The sequence below is a fragment of the Schistocerca piceifrons genome, chromosome 8 (assembly GCF_021461385.2).
Source record: "Schistocerca piceifrons isolate TAMUIC-IGC-003096 chromosome 8, iqSchPice1.1, whole genome shotgun sequence".
In the NCBI taxonomy this organism is placed as follows: domain Eukaryota; kingdom Metazoa; phylum Arthropoda; class Insecta; order Orthoptera; family Acrididae; genus Schistocerca; species Schistocerca piceifrons.
The window spans coordinates 403,140,666-403,160,790 of NC_060145.1; the positions used below are offsets into that span (position 1 = coordinate 403,140,666).

The 20,125-nt window shown below is 37.5% G+C and overlaps 1 long non-coding RNA gene across 3 annotated transcripts in view; it reads right to left on the bottom strand.

Annotated features, from left to right (window-relative positions):
* Positions 1-16,237: 16,237 nt before the first annotated feature.
* LOC124712542 overlaps positions 16,238-20,125 on the bottom strand; it is a 78,904-nt gene continuing 75,016 nt past the window's right edge. For 2 of the 3 annotated variants that reach the window (XR_007005594.1, XR_007005596.1), the window contains exon 4: positions 16,260-16,336. This is a non-coding gene — a long non-coding RNA (uncharacterized LOC124712542). Of the gene's footprint in view, positions 16,337-20,125 lie in introns of all 3 variants that reach the window. The other variant, XR_007005595.1, reaches the window with a different exon arrangement.

Here is a 20,125-nt window from a genome sequence, read left to right on the forward strand (position 1 = left end):
GCGAAAAATGTAATCACTCACTCTGCTTATAACCTTGAGATCGTCAGTATTCTTTCTTTCACTGTGCCAGCAGCGGTAAGCAATGTACTTAACTATAATTTTTTTATTTCTTCTTTTACAGCAGTCCCGTCTTCGCAGCCACAACACAGTGTGGCGCACATACCAATGGTGGCTAAATCTTCTTCATCCCCAAAGCGGCGCCCCGTAAGGCATGCATCACCTATAAGGATGCCGCTAGTTGCCGCGAGGGAACTGCAGCCACCGCTGCCCAAAACACCACCGCTCTGGCGTCCATGAGCCAAGCAACGAGCCACCACCCCTCAAGTTATTGGGTCAGTTCTGCAGCAGCAGTAGCAGCAACAACAGCATTGAGAACCATCACCGCAGCCTGGCTGTTCCCATCAGTCTGACCTGGTAACACTGCAGCATCCTCCTCCATCATCATCATCATCATCATCATCATCATATGAGCCTTGTCAGAATCGGTGTAAAAGCAAATGGATTGGTGAATACCGACTGGCCCCTCCTCAACACCATCATCAACAGGGTGGACTCAGAATGAAAATGCGGGGCATGTCAATTGCCGGGTGGTTTCGTAAATCCACCTTGAGTGCTATACTGGCCCGGTTTTCCGAGATGGAGGTCGGAGGGTCAGCTAAAGCACTCAGCTGAATACTACACCTTGTAACGGAACATATTAAAGGCTTTACTTTAATGAAGTATGTGATACCCTCCAAATTCAACCAGTTTAACGAGTATTTATGATTATAGAAGAGTTATTGTGTATGTTAACAATGATTGCACAACATGTCTCCATAAACAGTCAACCCATTAAATTATACTGAATAACTGACCCACACAAAAGTTAATATCACTTGATCACTGATACAGCAAATGTCATCATGTAAAAACACTAAGTTTATCTTAAATAATTAATATGAAGTACGAAAAATAGTAGCCAACTTTGGTATTTTGGATCTCCTTAAATAAAAATCACCCAGTGAAACCTATTTGTTCACTAGGAGCGTTTTCACTCAGTATTCACGTAATCAATCCTATTTTAGACGAAAACCAATGTAATTCTTAATAATTCATGTTACTTACTTATTTATGCAAATTAGAGAAGTCAATTGACAAACTTCTAAAAAATGGCCTTTTTGTAACAGAGAATTATTCTGTCAAGTCAACAAATCTGTCTGTCATTTTGGGACTAGTGTAGCAGGGGATACAACCCGTCGGCTTTGGACACTGACGTCACAAGTCGCCAATCGAGAAGCGATTCTTCTTAGTGTTGTAGCTCCCTTCAGTGGCTGATAAGTGTTTTTTGGCTTTTTTAAAAAAAATCTCACGAGATAGAATAAACAGATCCACTTTATTAAGCAATCAGTAAAAAAACGAAACTGAAACATAACAGCAAAAGCGAAAATGGTAAACTGCTATCTGGCGACTTGTGACATCATTGTCCAAAGCCGACGGGTTGTATCCCCTGCTGCACTAGACCCGTCATTTTCATAACATGTTAAATTATGTCACTCGATGCAAATTAATAACTTACCTGCACAAATTATGATAACAGATGTACATGTGACTTATAAACTATATATCTTTTTAGTAGTTCTTTGACAATGTTATAAATACAAGCAACAAGAAGGGTCGAGGAGGCAGTCGGAATGTCACTTTGGTAAAGTGTGTTTGTGTGTTATTGTCTGAGGTGGATAAACAATGCAAAGATCATGTAAAGGAAGTACTACTTTGTGTTGTGTCATGGTCTTTGGTGGACAGTGGAATTAAGATGGCCACCAGAGTAATAAATATATGAAGGTTACATATTTGTTGGTTTTGCTCGTTCTTTATCATCAAAAGCACATAAAAAACACGGACCTCATGTTTTTAACCCTAGACAACCAGATTTAGAGCCAGCATCAGCATCGAGACACAGCAGCGATCCAGCAAGCAGCAGCGATTACTACAACGCATTTTAATGGCGCCAACCAAACATCAAGTGCTAACAAGCTCCGTAAACGGGAGTGAAATAGTGCGATTACAGCAATTAGCTATATCAATGACTAGGTGACCATTACAAAGGTGGGGGCTCGTCCGGGATCTTTAAGTGCATCGATGATAATAGTGCAGCGATAAATTTCGTAAGTGCTTAGCACTTCAAAAAAAAAAAAAAAAAAAAAGTTTATTTGTGCAGTGTGGCAACAGTGAAGATATGTCAAAGTGAAAAACAAAAAAACGTGTGTATGTGCGATTACGAAAAACTATCATCACACCGCTCGGAAGATTAACGTCTGGATTGTCAATGGAATTCATCAATCAAGATAAAACCGTATAGATGTGAAGAAAGCCAACAAGAACACCGATCACGACATCATAGCATAGCTACATAAAGCAAGGTATTTTGTTGTTGTAAAAATTATAGTTAACATGTCTCTACCTGAGAGTGATGAGATCGTAGGAAATGTAAAAATTGAACCAGGGGATGGTGAACAATTAAATTTAACAGAGTGGCTAGCAGAGTTTGCAACTCAAATAAGCTCGCAACTTAAACAATCGAGTGAACAAGTAAGTTTGAAACTTAAAGAAAACACAGATAGACTGGATAAGTTAAGTTTGAATTTTGATCTATTAACCACTCATCTCAATGAGAAGTGTGAGGAAATTAAAACTACCCTCAGTAAGGACACTAGCGAACAGCTGATACACTTCAGAAAAGAATTTCAAATTAAAGTTGAAAGTTTAAATGAAAATATACAAGCTAACACAGACAGCATTGCTGTCATCTACAACAGAGTAGATACTGAAGTTGAAAGATTAGATCAGAGAATAGACAAAACATCAGAAAACCTTAAACAAGAATACAACCTGTATACCACTAATGTAGATACAAAAGTAGAAAAGATACACACTAAATACACACAATTGGAAGATGCATTGATGTCAAAACAAATGTTTTACAATCAAAATACAATGTATGGGCACATCCAAGTGAAATGCTTTCCTGGTGAAAATCTGCACCCTATTGACTTTATTCATCAATGTAAGGATATGTTTGTTGTAGGAATGACAGATAACATAAAAATTAAGTTAGTAAAACGGTTTCTAGAAGGGGAGGCCCTATCCTGGGCAAATGAGAATAATGATTCTTGGAATACTTTTGAAGAGTTTGAAGCTAAATTCATTTGTAAATTTTGGTCACAATCCATACAAGCCAGATTAAAGTCAGAATTTCTAAATGGACCAGTGTATAGAGGGAAAATAGGGGGAATGCAAAATTTTTGCAGAGACCAATTGAAAGAACTTGCTCATTTGAATAACTCATTTGATGTTATGACACAAATTGATGTTTTAAAAAGAAGGTTACCAGAGAGACTGCAGTGGGAATTGGTCCATGGACCAGACGATTCAATGGAAGAGTTCCTGAAATTTGTAGATAGATTAGATAGGGCCTTGGAAAGAGAAAATAACCAAAGATTTGGCTCTGACAACAACCAGTATGGGGGATGGAACAGGAATGTAAATAGAGATTATTATGGGAGGAGAGACTTTGAAAATTCTGGAAATAATGCTCCAAATAGGGGAGATAGGAGATATGAAAATGATTTCAGAAACAATACACAGGAGGGAGGATGGAGGAGAGATAACAGGAATGATAGAAATAGGTATTGGGGAAGAGAACAAGATAGAAGGGGGTTTGTTGAAACTAGTGAACAAAACGACAACTACAAACGGACAGACCGAGGGAACCAGCCGGGAAACGGTGGACAGTCCCACTAGATGTCCGTAGTTTTGGGGCTAGACAATATTATGATAGGACAACATTTAACCGAAACTGGAAAAGGAGAGGATACAATGTAAAGAGTAAATACCATGAAAATACTGATGTTGTTAGAATGAATAAATTAGAATTTAATAAAAGGTTTTGGGATACTATGAGTAAAAGTGATACAGTTAATAAAAACAGTGTTCAAGCACAGGTAGTTAGGGAAAGTGCAGAAGTTGAAGGTATTGCAGAGTTCCATAGTTGGGCTGAAAAAGATACTGGCGTTAATAACAAGTCAGACACACCACAAATAGAATCTATTTTGGGGGGTTTATTTGATAAGAAGGGGGATGCCGAAGTGTTTAATGGAGCCAAAGACTCAATTGCTGAGATTCAGATACATAGGGGAGAAACTGAAGATGGGGTTGTTGTGGAGGAGGAGGAAGAAGTAATAGAGGGACATTTAAATAATGATCCTAAATCAAGTGATGTTATTGATGAGAGTGTGGAGGAAGAAATAAAAGTATTTGTAGAATTGAGAAGTGATTATGTAGTAAAGGTAAGTGATGTGACAAACATGGGTAATAATGAGGTTAATTTAAGTGAAATGCAGACTAGGGAATGTGCATCTGAGGACAAGCTATTGCCTATTGGGAACTATGAAACACTAATCTATGAGAATGGTGGTAATAATAATAATAATAATAATAAAGAAAATATAAAGGGATGGAATGTAAATGTGTGTTTTCAAGAAAAAGGGGAAAAGTTTTTAGAAGTTTTGTGGAACAACTATGGAAACAGTATAAACAAAGATGCCTTTTGGAAAGAATTAGCAAAGGTAAGTGCAACCTTGTATCCTACATGGTGGACAAAAATCCGTAGTGGACTTTATAAAAAATGGGGTGAAAACAGTAGTTTGTTAAGTGACAACACAGTGTTAAGAGGAACAGATGAAAACAAAGGTTTATGTTTAAATGTCAATGCTTTGCAAACAGAGAGGGATGTGTCTAAGTGTAGGAAAGAGACATTAGACTTAGGAACTAAAGAAATTGAAAATGATCTATTGTTTGAAATTACTGAAATAGACAAAGATGTTGAGCTAGGTTGCCCATATGTTAAAGTAAACATTGACAAGTGGGAAGGACGAGTGTTAGTAGACACAGGAAGTTCTGTTTCTGCCATCACTTCTAGACTTAGAGATAAGCTCAGAAATTCTCAACATTTTCCTGAGATGCCAGTTGTTGGATTAAAAGTGAAAGGAGCTACAGGCAGAGCCAGTAAGGTAGTTAAGAAACAAGTGTTACTTACTTTTAAAATTGATAACCTAAATTTTGAACATGGATGCTTAGTAGTAGATGGCCTGAATGAAAATTTCATTTTAGGTATGGATTGGATATTAAAAGTGAATGCTGGGTTTAATTTTACAGCAAAACAAATGTGTATTATAGAACCTGTTAAGCAACAAAGCTGTGTAGTGAATTTGTTAATTTTAAACTGTGGTGACAGCTGTAACCACATTCAATCAGTGTATCATGAAAATGAGGATGTTTATTACCCGGATGAGAACTTAGGGGATGGCTTGGCTCTGAGCACTATGGGACTCAACTGCTGAGGTCATTAGTCCCCTAGAACTTAGAACTAGTTAAACCTAACTAACCTAAGGACATCACACACATCCATGCCCGAGGCAGGATTCGAACCTGCGACCGTCGCGGTCTTGCGGTTCCAGACTGCAGCGCCTTTAACCGCACGGCCACTTCGGCCGGCCCTTAGGGGATGATGCAGAGGGTCAAGAGTTTGAGAAGTTAGTAGAGAAAAAACTGGGGGAAGCTGAAAGCCTAAATAATACACAGAAGGAAAAATTAAAAGAGTTATTATGGGAATTCCAGGATGTGTTTGATGATAGACCTGGTAGAGTGAAATATTATCAATGTAAATTACAGTTAAAACCTCATGCGCCTTTCTTTATGAAACCGTATGGAATACCATTTGCAAAAAGAGACGCTGTGGAAAAAGAAATACAAAAAATGGAAAATTGGGAAGTTATAGAAAGAAGTTGCAGTGCCTACAACAACCCGTTGGTCATTGTAAAAAAAGGAGACAATAGCGTTAGGATTGTATTAGACTCCAGACATCTGAACAAGTATCTCATCAGAGAAAACGACCACCCAGAAAGTATAGATGAGCTGTTAGGTAAATTTGAGTGTGTCAAACATATGACAAGCCTAGATCTCACTGCTAGTTTTCATCAAGTTGAACTTAGTCCTGATTCGAGAAAATATACAGCCTTTTTATATAATGGTAAATGCTATCAGTATACAGTCGTTCCATTTGGTCTCAATGTATCAGTTGCGGAATTCATCAGAGCATTAGATTTTGTACTTGGTCATGAAACTAGTTCAAAATTAACCATTTATGTAGATGACATTTTAATCACTGGGAAAACTTGGGAAGAACACCTTGAACTATTAAGGGAGGTATTTATAAAACTCAGAAAGGGAGGAATGACATTAAAATTAGAAAAATGTAAATTTGGGCTAGAGGAGTTAAAATTTTTGGGACACATCATTACAGAACAAGGGATTTTGCCAGACAAAGACAAAATAAAAGCCATAGAAAATTTTCCAACACCTAGAAACAAGAAACAACTCAAATCATTTTTCGGCTTCACAGGATTTTACAGGAAATTCATCAGTAATCAAGCATTAAATGCAGTTTGTTTGTATAACTTACTTTAAAAAAATGTAGTGTGGGATTGGACACCAGAATGTGAAGATGCTTTTAACAAAATCAAAACGCAACTATGTAACAGCCAACTTCTACATAGACCAGACATGTCAAGTCCTTTCTGGCTAGCTACTGACAGCAGCGATGCAGGGTTAGGAGTACATTTATTTCAAGAAAAGGAAGTAAACGGAAAAATGGAACACCGAACAATCGCATTTGCCAGCAGAATTGTTCAAAAACATGAAAAACACTACACAGTGACAGAAAAGGAATTACTAGCTATACATTGGGGTTTTACAAAATTTAGAAATTACCTCTTGGGACATAAAGTAATAGTACAGACAGACCTCAAAGCATTAAGCTATCTCCAAGAGTGCAGGTTATACCATAACAGACTTACCAGATGGGCCATGTTTCTCCAGCAGTTTGATTACGAAGTGAGGTACATTCAGGGAAAACAAAATGTGGTAGCAGACGCTTTATCAAGACTACCTTTGGGAAGTGATTTGGAGGGAAGTAGTGGAGAGGATGAGAAAATTTTCAAAATTATGTATCTAAAGGGTATTAAAGAGGAAAAGGAAATACAAAAAATCTGTAACGACATTAGGAGGTTTCAGAACCACGATGAAAACTGGAAACTAGTCAAAAGTTGCATAGGAAAAACTGGGGGAGAAAAGGTAGAAGCATACTATAAAGTACACAAGGGGATACTATTCAGAAGACCTAAACCCGATTTAGACTATTGGAAACTGTGTTGGCCTGAGCAACAAATAGATACGCTCATTACTTATGTACATGAAAGCTTTGGCCACTGTGGCACCACTAAGTGTATCCAAAAAATACAGGAGAACATTTATTTTTACAACATTAGCAGAAGAGTAAAGAAAAAGTTATCAACATGTGACAGATGTCAGAGGGTAAAAGTGACAAACCAAACAACCAGGGGAATAATGCAGAACATATTACCCACAAATAGACTCGATCTCGTTGCAACTGACATCTACGGACCGTTACCCAAGACAAGGGGGGGTTACAGTTATATTTATGTCATGGTAGACATCTTCTCCAAATTTATAAAGCTTTATCCCTTAAGGAAAGCTACCAGCAAACAAATAGTTTCAAAAATTACAAGTAATTATTTCAACACTGTGGGAAAGCCTAAGGCAATACTTTCAGACAATGGGTCTCAGTTCACCTCTAAATACTGGAAAACTTTTATTGAAGACACGGGAATTAAACACATTTTAATATCTGCTTACCACCCATCAAGCAATCCGGCTGAGAGATACATGAGAGAGATTGGAAGACTGTGCAGAACCTACTGTAGCCAGAACCACACTAATTGGTTAGAGTACATAAATAGTTTTGAAGAAATAATGAACAGCTTACAGCACTCTTCCACTGGGTGTTCCCCACACGAAATAATGTACAACCAATACCCTGCTAGTTTCTTCACTGAAAACATAGAGTATCCACCTTGGAAAATTATGTCGCCCCAAGAAAGAGAAGACTGTGTACGGGAAACTATGAAAAAACAAGGGGAATTGAGAAAAAGGCGACATGCAGCCAAAGGAAAAGCTACACAGTTCAAACCAGGGGACCTTGTACTCGTCAAGACACAAGAGAAATCAAAATTATTGTCAGCCGAACTTAAAAAGTTTTTTGATATTTACATTGGTCCATTTGAAATAAAAGAAAGCCCACATCCTAATGCGTATAGACTTATCTTTCCCAGATCAAGAAGGTTATTTGGATTAAGAAACATCACTGAATTGAAACCATATAAACATGATTAAGCACATTTCCCTGTTTGAATACAGTTACTTACCCATTTTCCGTAAAGCATTTTATCAGCAAAGATTTTTACTGGGTGTGTCAAATACCAACTACCACTCATCCTACAGACCCTGGAAAAGTTCCAGATCTCTGAGAGAATGTTTTTATATTTGTATTTTCACTATTGAATATTAAATTTTGAGACATCTTCCTTACTTGCAACGGGCAATAAGGTGACAAACATTTATTACTTTCTTTTTGTATTGTTGAATATGGGGCATACTTGCACCAAATAAGACAATGTAAAAAATTGTTGTGCAAGACCCATCATTTTGTTACTATTGTTTTCTTAGGCATAAGATTTGTGTACAATTTTCTACAGCTAATCAGATGTTCACCAAGTTTGATGTTTGTGTTATGTTGTGACCAATTTAAGTGTCCAATTTTAGTATTAATTTGTTCTTGTACTATCTTGACTGTGTCTCAATGGGAGACAAGTTTTTTTAATATTTTCTTTTTTTTTAAATGCATATTATATTCATACATGTGACTTCTCTAGTGTTTGTGTTTATATATCATGTCCATACTTATAATTATGTTCTTTGTTTTCATTTCCTTTATGTGGCTCAAAATGAGCAGACAGCTACAATATTTTTCCTATGGACATCTGAACTGTCAATCTATGTAATATATTTATGTTCCTTCTATTATCTTGATTATTCTGTGACTCAATGAGTGCTGACTTTGAAATAATTTTCATATATTTTTTTTTATATCTTAAGATCGCATGTGATATATTTGTGTCTGTTTTTGATCATTTTCCATGTGGCTCACTGGGAACAAAGATTAACAGTTTTTTTTTTTTTTGCTTTCAGATATTACTAAATATTTTTATTATGCTGTCATACTGAGGGCCATAACACAAAGTGCATTTGAAACAACACAACTAAAATATTTGCAGGAAACAGTCATTGTATACATACACATTATGCATAGTAAAGAAAAAAAAAAAAAAAAATTATTAAAATAGTACTTTTCCAAATTTTAACCATTTGACACATTTGTCCTAGTCGGCTAATATCATTAACATTCTGTAAATGATATTACCCGAGGGGGGTATTGTAACGGAACATATTAAAGGCTTTACTTTAATGAAGTATGTGATACCCTCCAAATTCAACCAGTTTAACGAGTATTTATGATTATAGAAGAGTTATTGTGTATGTTAACAATGATTGCACAACATGTCTCCATAAACAGTCAACCCATTAAATTATACTGAATAACTGACCCACACAAAAGTTAATATCACTTGATCACTGATACAGCAAATGTCATCATGTAAAAACACTAAGTTTATCTTAAATAATTAATATGAAGTACGAAAAATAGTAGCCAACTTTGGTATTTTGGATCTCCTTAAATAAAAATCACCCAGTGAAACCTATTTGTTCACTAGGAGCGTTTTCACTCAGTATTCACGTAATCAATCCTATTTTAGACGAAAACCAATGTAATTCTTAATAATTCATGTTACTTACTTATTTATGCAAATTAGAGAAGTCAATTGACAAACTTCTAAAAAATGGCCTTTTTGTAACAGAGAATTATTCTGTCAAGTCAACAAATCTGTCTGTCATTTTCATAACATGTTGAATTATGTCACTCGTTGCAAATTAATAACTTATCTGCACAAATTATGATAACAGATGTACATGTGACTTATAAACTATATATCTTTTTAGTAGTTCTTTGACAATGTTATAAATACAAGCAGCAAGAAGGGTCGAGGAGGCAGTCGGAATGTCACTTTGGTAAAGTGTGTTTGTGTGTTATTGTCTGAGGTGGATAAACAATGCAAAGATCATGTAAAGGAAGTACTACTTTGTGTTGTGTCATGGTCTTTGGTGGACAGTGGAATTAAGATGGCCACCAGAGTAATAAATATATGAAGGTTACATATTTGTTGGTTTTGCTCGTTCTTTATCATCAAAAGCACATAAAAAACACGGACCTCATGTTTTTAACCCTAGACAACCAGATTTAGAGCCAGCATCAGCATCGAGACACAGCAGCGATCCAGCAAGCAGCAGCGATTACTACAACGCATTTTAATGGCGCCAACCAAACATCAAGTGCTAACAAGCTCCGTAAACGGGAGTGAAATAGTGCGATTACAGCAATTAGCTATATCAACGACTAGGCGACCATTACAACCTGGACATCCATATAGATGTCTATGATCTGGTAAATGGAGGGTCAAGCTATATTAAGCTCCCTAAAGATATAGCTAACAAGAGAGCATGCAATAATGTTGAAAATAAAATCAACCAGGTTTGTTTCGCATGATCAGTCCTGGCTTGTGAGAGAAATTACAATTACATAGATCATCCTCAGTATCCCAGTACACACCATGTAGGTGATAATATTCATGGGTGTTATAACTTTGATGGTATCGATTTCCCCATCAAGATGCAGGACATACATAAATTTGAGGCACAAAATACTGGAATATTGGTTCATGTTTATGGCCTGGAGAAGAAAAGCAAGTCAGATGAGCGAGACAAGCACATTGTTGCCAGGCGCTTTCATTTCTCAAAATTTGCAGGTGAGCGTGAGCTGCACGTGAACATGCTGATCTTCTCTGAAGGTGATAATTATCACTATGTTTGGATCAAAGACATGTCTTGACCCCTTTACAGCCAGTGTCGAAAAAGTAACATAAAAAGCGTATTTTCTTAAGGTGTCTGAATTATTTCTCCTCAGACAAGTTATTAGTGGCGTACCTAGCAGACTGCATTTCCAATGGCCCGGTAGGTGCTATCACGCCTACTGAGGAAAACAAATTCAAAAAGTTTAAGAATGCTCACCGCCAGGAGCAATGCCTGTTTGTAGTGTATGTCAACTTTGAATGCCTCCTCGCTCCTGTGACGCACTGTGGAGGTAACCCTACAGCCTCACACGTCACATTTACAGAAAACCACGTACCATATTTGGCAGTGTATCAAACTGTATCGTCATATGATTCCAGTCTTAACAGCTACAAATGTTATGTCAGGGATAATCCTGAAGTTTGGCTGCTCACTGAGCTCAAAAAACTTTCAAGGGAAGTTGATAACCTTTACAGCGACAACATACCCATGACCAAATCGAAGGAGAATGAAAATTTGTATAATAATGAGGAGGAAAATGACTACTTTGAAAAAAGAAAAAGAAGAAATGGGAACGGCTTCTTCCATACATTAATTAGCTAGTATTTTAATTTAACTCTTCAAACAGAGCGTTTCAGCAACTTTATACAGACCACAACCAGCTGCCTACATACTTGCAAACATAAACACAATATATATTCTTGAGTACACTGCACATAGAATGGCTACTACATTCTTTTATTTCAACTTTAAATATTTGGATATTTTCAGTTTCTTGTCATAAGCCAATATATAACCAATTATAACGTTTTGCACCAGAATAAATAAGCTCCATTCTGAAAACTAGAGATTTATATTTAATCTATATCAAAATTATATTTAATTCTAATATTGTGTTAGTGAATTTATGAATTCACCCTAAATTCACATTTGTCATCAACCAGAAATACCAGTATGGAGCATATGACTGACATGTAAGTATATGAAATCTTAGCTCCCTGAAGAGGCTTCTTCAAGATATTTACTTGTCAACTTGACAAAATGTTCTTATTTCAACCTCTGTAGCAATCATTTTTTTTTTTCATTTAAACTTCAGCAAGTTGCAGATTATACCATAGGACAGAACTGAGTCAGACAAGTGCATGCAATGTAGTTGTAGTTGCAAATATGGAAAAACATTAGCTGTATAATGGAGTGACAACAAAAAATTTTTTGTGCTGGACCTAGAATTGTGGCAGATTTCTGGCTTATTGATAGCTGTCAGTTTACCATTAGCTACCTGTGTATTCTCCATGTATGTCGCCAACCTGCACTTGTACATCTGTTATGTATATTCCTGTACAGGAGAGATATTTTAATTGAAAGTCACTAGCCCAGTATTGGTGGATAAATAAAATACTGCAGTGGCTTTGTTGTTCTGAAGTACAATGCAATGTTCCTTTAGATGTGCATCCATGTGGAAAGGAACAGGCACACATTGGACAACCGTCAACTGTATAACTGAATGACAATAATGAAAATTTGTGCTGGACCAGGACTCAAATGCGGATTTCCCACTTATCGCGAGTGGTCACCTTACCATTAGGCTATCTGAGCCAGACCCAAATTTCCATATGTTGTCAATCATGTGTCTGTAACCAGCATTCATATGTTAATTATGTATATTGCCATACAAGAGTGACATTTTTAATTGAAAGACACTTGCTAATTGTCGGTGGATAGTTATAGTATTGCAGTGCCTGTGTTGTTCATAATTATGATGCAATGTTCCTGAAATTGGAATGATCACATAGATAATATTTTGAGGGAGGCAAACCAAAGACTTCATTTTACTGGCAGAGAACTTAGAAGATGCAATAGGTCTACTAAGGAGATTGCCTACATTATAATTGTCCATCCTGTGCTAGGGTATGACTGTGCAGTATGGTACCCTTACCAGATGGGACTGACGAGAGGACATTGAAAAAGCTCAGTGAGGGGCAGCTCATTTGGTATTATCAAAAAATAGGGGAGAGAGAGATGGACATGTTACATGACTGATGATGCCAGCCATTAAAACAATACTGTTTTTCAGGGCAGTGATATCTTTTCAGCAAAGTCCGTTTTTCCCATTCACTGTTACAGAGTGGAACGGTAGAGGAATAGTAAAAGTGTTTTGATGAACCCTCTGCCAGGCACTTAAAGGTGACTTACAGAGTATTCATGCAGGTGTAGCTCAAGGTGACACTACCTCAGAGGTGCAATGAGATTTATTGTTACTTCAACTGATGTTGCTAAATAAAATGATGTACTATCGTGTAGGAGATGTGATGAGATGAACGAAAATTTTGTCATACTCCCGTGTCATCTCTCACTACAGGACCGGTATGTAGAGCTATCATCACTATCTGACTGCGTATTGGCTATTCTGATGTTGTGGTAGATAATTGCAGGTGGCCTTGTGATTGCGATTGAGTATGGAAACATAATAGCAGTGTAGAATCTTACTGTGAATGGTGTTTTGCACTATCGTCAATATCTTGGCTATTTGTGTGTCAAGTCATGGCAATACAACTGTTGTGCAAACCTTATGGACAAAAAGTTCGTAATTTTCACAAGATGTGTCTCTGCCAAGTAATATGGTTCAATGAAATGTGGGCCATTCATAGAAAGAATTGCTACAGTGTATTAGAGAAGGTTACTGAAAGAAGTGCGCAATGAGAACAGAAATAACTTCATTCAAAGTCGAATTACACTAAAGTGTCTGCGTTTCATGATGGTCCCCTGGTATTACAAATGGCGGGACATGGGTCTTAATGGAATGTGTGATCACCACTGATATGTTTTCCTACTGGATCTCACACGTGCTCGATGAAATTTACGTCACGGGACAGGCCAGCCCATTTGCCAAATATCCTCCTACTCCAAGAGCACCTCCAACAGAGCTGTTCGATGCGGCTGGACATTATTACTCATCAGGAGCCCTGTACGAAACTTAAGTGCTTTCATAGTTTTAAATAATGACAGTATTTGGGATAAGAATGTAGTTGGGATACAGATGGTTTGTGAACTGATAAAAATTCTTTAAAAATAAACCAAAAAAGTGAAATAATAATCATAAATTTATGACGCACACTTTTCTATATATTTCCACACAGAAAATTTGAACGAAATTGTTTCCAGAGCTTTAGTATATCTAATTGTAAATGATATATTGCATAAGAATTTGAGCTTCATGAACTTTTTATTTTTCATTTTCCTTAAGGGATAAGAAAATGTTGGTTGATTTATTTTGTCCTGAAATGGCTACATGCGACTGCCTGTAAGTAAAGAATGGATATGGTAAATACGATTTGAAACTTTGTCCCCATAACTTGCTTATAGTGACAGCAAATGCAATTTTAATTCGCTTCTTACCTGGTATTCACTAAGACCTCAAATAAATTCTAACTGTATTTCAGGATTCTGATTGCATTTCGTACTTCATGTAAGCACGTTAGGCCATAGCAGCAATACGTAAATCATAATTTATGTTGGCAGGGGCTAATGTTTTTGTCATTTCGAAAGGCGTATTCGTATAGGAATGTCAACCTGTAGAACAGGCAGAGATAATGGACTACTGCAGTGGTCACCGTCATAGTCTATGACACTGATGTATACAAATTATCCAGTTAATAAGATGTAATTTGTAATAAGATAAAATGAAAAGTGAGTTTCTTGTTCGTGAGTAAGAGGTTAGCTTCACAAACTACAGGTATGATGCCGGACATCTATGATGCCCTTTTGCCTACGATAGTTCAAAATTTTCGACAAATAGTAAGTCTTAGCACAAAACCGGTATGCAGTATGAGAAACGATTAAAAATTTTCTAATGATGCCTCAGTCATCTGTGTACGATTAGCATGTCTTGAAGAAAAGGGATGTTGACTTGAGAAGTAATATATATGAATAAAACAGAAGCCAGTGCCGAATGCACCTTTGGAAAGACAAACGTGGGGAACAAGTATAATGTCGCAATAACATTATGCCTTTGCCCACCATTAACACCTGCACCATGAAAACAATCATGTTAGACAATGTTCCAGGATGCATTAGCTATTACCACCTCTCACCACTTGGGGGAAGATTCAACTTCCCAGAAATAGTGTTTTGGTACAGCAGTGGATATCTACTATGTGATGTGCAATACCTGACATGTATTTACATTCCCCTAAAAGCTAAAGGTATCATTTTGCTACAATGGAAGAGTAAAAATAATGTGTTTCACTTTCTGACTTTCAGTAATAGAAAAAGATCAAAAAATGTTGTGTGAAAGAGCTGTTGGCTGTGGTCCAGCTCAAAACATTGTGCTCTAGAGTTTGCCTATGTCACACCAGACTCTGGCCACCAATTGTGGAAGTCGGCTGATAGGGACCGATGGCCAGTCATGTGACTGTGACACGTCATTTACTGAACCAATGATGTATGCTGGTGCACTCGCTCTGCCAAGCATGAAATTATTTCCTTTTTATTTTGACTTTTCATGTGAAATATCTGTGATGAAGCGAATGAATACAGTGTGGTAACTTAACTGGTGTGGCCTTTCTCAGGCAGAATATGTCAAGAGGGATGTTTAAGTGTTAAGATTTCCATGGGAAAAAAGTCAGGATTATTAGTTTGTAGCTGTGTCTGTGACGACCACAGATAAATTCTTCTCTATTATAAGTTTCTTTTCTCAGGCATTATCTCTCGATCTAGGACTGTTATACTCTTAAGATGGCTTCGAAAACATGAAGCTCTGGAAACTTTGTCTGTATTGAGAGTTCTACCATAAAGAAATTGTGAGGTTGATGACGCATAACATACACTGCTACAGATAGGCTAAGTGGTTGGCAGTGAACGCCTTCAAGAATGCTGTTAAATTTCTGATGGAACAAGATGCTGAATGAAAGTGAATAGGCCAATGCATGTATCGTCGTGTAACTAATGCTCTAGTACAAAGCTAAAACAGATGCCCTACACTGATCTCAGTGAAGGTTGTTACGCGAACTATTAAACAATGATAAGTTACTCTCAATGAGTATTCTCATGTTGCTCAAATAATTTGTTTATTGTAAACAAAAATCAGTTTTAAATGCCAGGTAAACATTTCTGACTGTACTGATGTTAGCCTCACAATGATGTAATGTTTCTGTTGTGGTAACAGCAGAGCCACAGCGTCTCCAGCCAATAGGTGATGTCTTCTCTGTGCCCGTGACGTCGACACGTGGTGTTTCTAGTGTATTGGCTGCGCTTATAGTATGCGGATGCCCACCACAATAGAAAAAGAAAACATCGTCAATGATGAGCTGCTGTTATTGCCTGGAAGGTGGGTGTCCACCCCGATACTAATGACTTTGTCGCTGCTGGCTGACCTGTCACAGGGGACATTAGGAGTGTCCAAGACAACCGAGCACACCTGTGGACAACAAAGACACTGATTTAAGTGCTGGTGCCTATGCCACATAAGAGAAATGTCAAATTTCAAGTTTTATGCCAAAACACATAGACCTTACACATAAAGAGTAGAGGGAGGTGCATATCACAAGGAACAGTTCATCAAAAGGAGTCAGTTTCCAAGTATGAAACAAATTTTAAACTGGAAACAATTATTACATTTTAGAAGTTTCGCCTCTTTAGCTGTTACCACGGATTTCAAACGTATAAGCTACAGTTTCTACATTTTATAGTTATACTAGGGGCATCCTCACATTTTAATCTTGTCATGTGGCTTTATGGTTAATGATACTTTGACAAAGGTAATGATATAAATTAATTTTTGCCTAGTGAAGTTACTAGTGCCTATATTTTGTTAATTTTTGTTTGTTTCATTGTGCTCATAATGTTTGTTACTATTTATACCATTAAGTTGCACCATAATATCCAAGAGTGTGAAACTAGCTATGGATGAAACTCAAAAGGAGTCAGTTTCCAAGTATGAAACAAATTTTAAACTGGAAACAATTATTACATTTTAGAAGTTTCGCCTCTTTAGCTGTTACCACGGATTTCAAACGTATAAGCTACAGTTTCTACATTTTATAGTTATACTAGGGGCATCCTCACATTTTAATCTTGTCATGTGGCTTTATGGTTAATGATACTTTGACAAAGGTAATGATATAAATTAATTTTTGCCTAGTGAAGTTACTAGTGCCTATATTTTGTTAATTTTTGTTTGTTTCATTGTGCTCATAATGTTTGTTACTATTTATACCATTAAGTTGCACCATAATATCCAAGAGTGTAAAACTAGCTATGGATGAAACTGGCTAATCGCCTAACATCTTTCAGTACAATCTTCTCGTACTTCCAGCCATGTCAAGAAGTCATACTTCCATGTGTTTCTGGACAAGTTGCTATTAGCCCACTGTGAAGCAGTAACCGACTGTTGCCTGGTTGCTGTCCTCATCTTTACTTAGCCATGGAACCAGCTGCGGCTAAGGCCATCCACATAAGACTTTGAGGATATAGCCTTGGATACAACTCGCAGAAAGTCAAGTTGCTCTTACTACCTTTTCTACAACTCATTCGCTGTCTGTTTCTTTTACAGCAGAGCAATTCAAAGATGCTGTCTTTAGACAAGTGAATGATGTAACTAAGTACTGTAATAATTTACAAATTATCAAGGTCCAATTTTTGAAAGAATATTGGTCTACAGCAATTCAGTGAGAACTGCTCATACATTTCTGGATCGAAGACTAGTTCAACCTGTCCAGGGCACAATGAAGGCAATCTGTAAGTACTGATGTGGGGTGGCTGTACAGTTGTTGTTGTTGTTGTGGGTATAAAACTTTTGTTACCATTCTGTGTTTGGTGAGAACTTGTAGCACCACTCCATGACAATTACGAGAATTATGAACATTTTCTTGAAAGAGTCTAATATTCTCATGGCCCTTACAGTACAGTGCAAAATATAACATAGGAGCTGCGGGAAGGTGGAAGACTCGTGCCACTTATGATGATGTGCATGGCAGGCAACAGAATTTCAATCATTCTGATGACCAGTTTTAAGTAGAAAACTGGCAAGTAATAGTGAGGAACATAAATAAAGTGTATATAGCAGCTGCCACAGGTGACCTTGGTGGGGAGGAGGTGCACTCAGTGGGGGAACAAGATTGCTGAATAGCTTGGTTGGGCAGCTGATGGGAAGTTCTATTGAACTTTGTAAGAATGGAGACACTAATGAGTGGGGGAGACATTCCTGCACCACTGAGTGTGTGTGAAGAGTCACCTGACTTGCATCCCATTTATTATTATGACATAACTGGTGGATTAAATGCTGCTGGTACTATTGGGATAGTGTGACAGTTTGACAAAAAGCAACTGACTGGAACAGGAACAATAAGAAGTAAAAATTCGTTGATGTGGCAAGTGTGAGGACTTCAGGCTCCAGAACAGTATATGAAAGACTGCAAGGAAGCAAGCACTTCTGAACTGCAAGGGAGAGAATTCAAATAAGAATGTTCATTACAAAACACAAGAGTGCCTCTGGACAGCACTAATATGATTTATAAATTCGTATTTGATGGAGATGCCAAATATGACTGCCATCAAGGTTGGACAGCACTCATGCAGTGTGCTTTTAGACTCCCACACTCAATGGTGAATAGGAAGAGCAAAGATAGAAATTCGATGCCTGTGACTGAGTTGGGTAAAAAAAAAAGCCAAAATAAAAGAGTTGTTTTGTGGGGGAGAGCTGGTGCCCATTTCAGCTGATGTCAATCCGATTGTAAAAGTAGCAGTAGGTGGCTTAGAAAGTGAGGTACTGGTTGACAGCTGTTCACAGATTTCAGTGACTTCACCTAGCAAAATGAACACAGTACTACTGCTGACCTGTAACGTTAAAATTTTTGGTGCTACAGGGATGGTGTCCAAAAACAATCCAACATGAAGTCAAACTACTCTTGCAGTTCAAAGTTGTGGTCACAGAATTGCACATGTTTGAGAATTCAGAAACTGTGTTAACATAATCATAGGTATCAATTCTTTAATATAAATTGTTGTGATGTAAATGTCGAGCGGTGTTGTATAATAATGTACATGCAGTGCTAATGTTGGTAATACGCACCTGTGTGTGGTTTTTCTGGATATTGTTTTTCTTGTTGTACGTACTTTGTGTTGAACCGGTACCTAATAAACCATATGTATTTCCAATCATCATCATCATCATTTAAGACTGATTATGCCTTTCAGTGTTCAGTCTGGAGCATAGCCCCCCTTATAAAATTCCTCCATGATCCCCTATTCAGTGCTAACATTGGTGCCTCTTCTGATGTTAAACCTATTACTTCAAAATCATTGTTAACCGAATCCAGGTACCTTCTCCTCGGTCTGCCCCGACTCCTCCTACACTCTACTGCTGAATCCATGAGTCTCTTGGGTAACCTTGCTTCTCCCATGCGTGTAACATGACCCCACCGTCTAAGCCTGTTCGCCCTGACTGCTACATCTATATAGTTCATTCCCAGTTTTTCTTTGATTTCCTCATTGTGGACACCCTCCTGCCATTGTTCCCATCTGCTAGTACCTGCAATCATCCTAGCTACTTTCATATCCGTAACCTCAACCTTGTTGATAAGGTAACCTGAATCCACCCAGCTTTCGCTCCCGTACAACGAAATTGGTCGAAAGATTGAACGGTGCACAGATAACTTAGTCTTGGTACTGACTTCCTTCTTGTAGAAGAGAGTAGATCGTAGCTGAGCGCTCACTGCATTAGCTTTGCTACACCTCGCTTCCAGTTCTTTCACTATGTTGCCATCCTGTGAGAATATGCATCCTAAGTACTTGAAACCGTCCACCTGTTCTAACTTTGTTCCTTCTATTTGGCACTCAATCCGTTTATATTTCTTTCCCACTGACATTGCTTTCGTTTTGGAGATGCTAATCTTCAAACCATAGTCCTTACATTTCTGATCTAGCTCTGAAATATTACTTTGCAAACTTTCAATCGAATCTGCCATCACAACTAAGTCATCCGCATATGCAAGACTGCTTATTTTGTGTTCACATATCTTAATCTCACCCAGCCAGTCTATTGTTTTCAACATATGATCCATAAATAATATGAACAACAGTGGAGACAGGTTGCAGCCTTGTCTTACCCCTGAAACTACTCTGAACCATGAACTCAATTTACCATCAACTCTAACTGCTGCCTGACTATCCATATAAAGACCTTTAATTGCTTGCAAAAGTTTGCCTC